Source organism: Panonychus citri, unplaced genomic scaffold (assembly GCF_014898815.1).
Source record: "Panonychus citri isolate SS breed McGregor unplaced genomic scaffold, ASM1489881v1 Contig00026, whole genome shotgun sequence".
NCBI classification, from domain to species: domain Eukaryota; kingdom Metazoa; phylum Arthropoda; class Arachnida; order Trombidiformes; family Tetranychidae; genus Panonychus; species Panonychus citri.
In genome coordinates, this window is record NW_026515431.1 from 56,514 (window position 1) to 61,605 (window position 5,092).

Sequence of the window (5,092 nt, forward strand, 5' to 3'; positions counted from 1 at the left end):
CAAATCAATTTTAGCTCAAAAACAAGTTTAATGTTAATTAAGCTTTTTTCGTGATTGACATAATTAACTTGAAGTCCTTTACAATTATGATTACGCTAATATGATAATGTATATAAATTTGTATCAATACGGCGATCAACTAATTATTGATCAATTACAACAATTAATACAAAAGTAATGACGATGGTGATTATGGTAATAATCAACGGATAACAACAGTAAATCAGTTAATCATGTTCACTCTCAGTGCATTACAATTAACCTTTCATTTCGTTTTTAAATATCAATTCCTAGGTACAACTACTGAATCTTTAATTGTCTATCCTTGATTGTTGCAGTTAAACAATCAAAGTGAAAAATTAATAACATTTTCAAATGAATGTTTAAAAATAACAACAAATAACAATCATAATGATGGCGAAAAGCAAATCAACTCAATCAATTGTTTCTTGCATTATTGACTAATTGTGATTTGAGGTTAAATTGATTGTATTGATTACCTTCCTTAATCAAGCCAACATCCAACAACCTTCTTTTTGGTTAATTGTAACACTATTTGTACAGTTAATTAAGAAGCAATTCATTTTAACAACGATTGTTGTTGATAATAATTTGGTTTGGATTTGCTTATTTTAGATGTTCTTAAGTGTAAAAGATATTCTTGCTGGAGATTTTGGTTTCTTTGACAATTATAACCTTTGTCACATAAATACAATCGATTGGGAAATTCTGTCTGAACCAAAAACGACAACCATTTACTTTTTTTCTCTCTTTCTCTTTCTCATCATCTTTTCTTTATTTCTTTTGAATTAAATTATCTGTGAACTTAAGGTTAAATCATTTGTACTTTTATCTTCGTCGATTAGTGTTGTTGATTCTTCTCTCATGCTTCCCGTTGTCACGAGAACTTGATTGTTACCACCAACCTCTTTTAATACTCCGTCGCTATTAACAATTATCGGAATTTGAAATAGATTAGCAGCTATCAAACTTGGAATTGTAATTAGAGCCGATTCCGTTTGTTTAGATGCTGATGTAAATGATGATGTTGCCAGAGAGTTTGAGGTTGTCGAAGTGATTAATGGAGTGATTATATTGGATGTTGATGTTATTGATGAAGTTGATGGTGTCGATGATGTTAATGATGATGTTAACATTGAACCGGTTGAAGATGAAGTTGAGATTATGTTAATTGTCGTTAAATTGGACACCTTATTTGGATTACGACAACCGCGACATTTACATTGATTACAAGCTTTACTTTCAACATAACATGGACATCGTTGACCACAACAGGCCAATTTACCAGGATTCGGAGTGGCCAGGCCACATCGACATCCTCTACGAACCTTACGATTTACCGATGGTGTTTGATTACTATTGTTATTGGTTAGAGTTGTACTGGTGTTATTATTATTATTGTTACTGTTGTTGTTGGTCACTGAATTGTTGGATAATGTTCCGGTTAATATTTTATTTAATTGTGTTGAATCTGCTTTGATTATGTTACGATTTAAAGTAAAAGCTTGAGCTGAACCCGCTTTAAGTATGATACCTGTTTTCGTGTTATCGTTAATGGCCTCACTAAGGGTTATCGATGGAAGTAAATTACCGACAATATTAATATTTCAATACTGGTGATACTGCTGATTCGATTACCATTAGTATTTAAATTGTTGTAACTTTTAACATTATTCACAGTTTAACATTGATACTATTTCTGGTTTCTCCATCGGCAGGGAATATGAATGATGGGAAGATGATGATGATGATGAATTAAGATTAATTTGTAAATGATTTGAAACGTTCCGATGATTATTGGTGCCATTGTTGTTGATGTTATTGTTGTTGTTGTTGTTGTTGTTGTTGTTGTTGGTTGTTGTTGTCAGGATGTTGAGCATTATAATTGTGATGATTGCTGTTGTTGTTGGTGTTGGTGTTGTTATTGTTATGACCATTTGTTTGACGATTGAAGCTTCGTAATGGCGGCGGCTCTGAAAAGTGTATTTATCATGGAAATGGATCCTTCGTCAAGTAATTGTCTAAATGTGGTTGGACCATTAAAATTGTTTGGTAACGATGAGTATGAGAAGAGCGATTTGTTTCGCATACTAGATAACCCCAATTATCAACAATCGATGAGGATAAAATAAATGAAGCCAATTGTTTATAACATTGTAAAAGAATTCAAGTTGAATATTTTCGATAAACTTTGAATGATCTTTACACCAAGAACAGGAAGGTTTAAGTCTCATTTACCTCCAACACAAGATTTACAGACATGATGTTGACAGGATGAGACTGTTGATGACATGGGAACATAAAGTAAATTACCACAGACACAACAGGTTAACGATTGTTGCAAGTAGGACATCAAACGATTAATATTGATAATAATTCAGTTTGGTTTGCTTATTTTAGATGTTCTTAGAGTAAAAGATATTCTTGCTGGAGATTTTGGTATCTTTGACAATTATAACCTTTGTCACATAAGTACAATCGATTGGGAAGAAATTCTGTCTGAACCAAAAACAACAACCGTTTACAATTTTTGCCTCTCTCTCTCTCTCTCTTTCGCATCGTCTTCATCATCTCATCTCATCACCATCATTACTCTTCTCTTCTCTTTATTTTTTCCTCTTCCTTTCTCTTTTTTTCTCTTCAACAGCAAAATCTTCTATTCTTCTTTATGCTTTGCTTTTCTTTAGTATCCATCACCTTTCGGTAACGTTTTTTTGGTCTTTTTGCTAAAAGCTCATTTTTACTCTTCTCATTTTCTATTGGTCTTGGTTTCTCAATGTGATGTTTAGCCTACTCTTTTTTGCTTCTTCTTCAAACTGTGTTCACTTGACGGTTGTGATACTTTATATCTACTGCTCCATATTGAATGGTAACTTTTTCCTTAAGTGCTTTGTGCCCTTGACTGTTGTGCCTTCATATTTGCTTCCATTTTTGTGATAGCTTAATATCTCATCGTCTATCTCATCAAGTTGACTGTTTTTTTGTTTCTCTCTTTTAAATTTGACTAATTATATATTCAAATATGATGACAATATCAAGGAAGATATTTAATTATTGTACATTATTTTCTGTGTATATTTTGTATTTATCTTTTTATTTACATCTGATTCCATTTTAAGTCAATCATTATCTTCTTCTGCTTCTTTTTCTTCCTCTTCTTCTTCTTCTTCATCATCATCATCCTCATCTAATTCTTCTTATTATTCAACCTCAACATCTTCCTTCAAAAAGGGTAAAATATTTATTGGTACAAGTGGACGAATGTCAGTTCTTTCAAATCGTTAACATCATTACCAAAATTTAAGAGATCGGTATACCAATTGTACTTATGTCGATGGTAACCAGGAATTATCTTGGTTGGAAGATGAAAATTTCGATCTTAGCTTTTAAACGAAATACGAGAGGTGACAGGATACGTTTTGATCAGTCAAGTTCATGTTAAAAAGGTCTCACTTCCCAATTTACATTGGATTGGGAAGAAATTATGTCTGAACCAAAAACGACAACCCTTTACTTTTTTCTCTCTTTCTCTTTCGTTTCATCTTCTCTTTATAATCATCATTCTTTTTTTTCTGTTTCCTTTTCCTTTCTCTTTACCTTCGTCTTTTTCTTTTTAACAACAAAATCTACTGTTCTCTTTTTTTCTCTTTCTTTGATGGATACTTTTGTCCAAGCTGTTTCTGAGGTGCAGTTACAGAGAATATTTGTTTTCTTTCTCTTGCTCTTTCTTATCCTTTGCGTTTGTTTTAAATTAGCAAAATTATCTTTACAAAGCACAGATCATTTAAACATATACAAAACTCAAAAACAATTTTTTTCTAAGGATGAATTTAGTGTTTAATCATAATCATCCCCAAAGTGATTAACATTTGATGCTAATATAAATCCTTATTATGTTGATTTTGATTTACAAATGTCAATTGTCTCGGTCAAGTTAGTTTCAACTTATTCCAATCTTGCGATTTTCTCAAACCAACATTCACGGTTGATTTCCAACCTCTGAGTTTCAAACAAGCAGTTCTTAAATTCAATCATCATTAGAGCTAATCAATACTCATGTTGAAGTGCTAAAAGTTTGAGCTGAATTACATCGATAATGTCTTCACCGTCCATAGTAAGTCAATTTAACTTTTTTCTTCTCTTACTCTCTTTACCTCTTTTCTTTTTTTACTCTCTTTTTCGTCTCTCTTGATTTTCTCTTTTCTTTTTTCTAATCGAGCTCTCACAAATGTCATAATCGCATTTGATTCTCGATCGAAAGAAATATTCGAGTTGTGTCTCTGTATAATTGATAGTGTAATTTGTAACATAATAATCGATTTTGTTATTAATCTGATTTAATTATTGCATTGAGAAAATTAACAAGATTTTTCATACTTTGATTTTTTAGATAAAATGTGTTTATTGTGGTTTCATCTCGAAAGACATCGAAGGCTTATTCTTGCATAAATGCAAACAGTATGATGAAGAAGTAAATAATAACTGGGATCTAAAGTACATGAATAAATATTTGATATGGAAAAAAAAACGAAAGTATCTGAAAAGAAAAGCGATCAAGACATGCAAATGGATACAAAAACTAAGATATCCAAATCTAAATATTCAATAAAATAAACTCAGCGTTTTCTTAATCTTCAAGTTGTCTGTCTCTCTGTCTTTCTTTTCAATATTTTTTGATTTAACAGACAAATATGATGGAAATATCAAGGAAGATATCTGATTTTTGTACATTATTTTCTGTGTATATTTTTTTGATTATCTTTGTATCTCTTTCTTTTTGAGTCTATCTCTTTCATTCTCATCTTCTTCATAATCATCATCATTATCATCTCCCTTATCATTTTCTGCCTATGATTCAAGCTCAACATCTTCCACCAAAAAAGATTAAATATTTATTGGTACAATTGGACGAATGTCAGTTCCTTCAAATCGTGAACATCATTACCAAAATTTAAGAGATCGGTATACCAATTGTACTTATGTCGATGGTAACCAGGAATTATCTTGGTTGGAAGATGAAAATTTCGATCTTAGCTTTTAAACGAAATACGAGAGGTGACAGGATACGTTT

At 31.3% G+C, this 5,092-nt stretch overlaps 1 pseudogene; it reads right to left on the reverse strand.

The window, feature by feature from the left end:
* Nucleotides 1-809: 809 nt before the first annotated feature.
* Nucleotides 810-2,383, reverse strand: LOC128396713 (dr1-associated corepressor homolog; annotated as a pseudogene).
* Nucleotides 2,384-5,092: the final 2,709 nt, after the last annotated feature.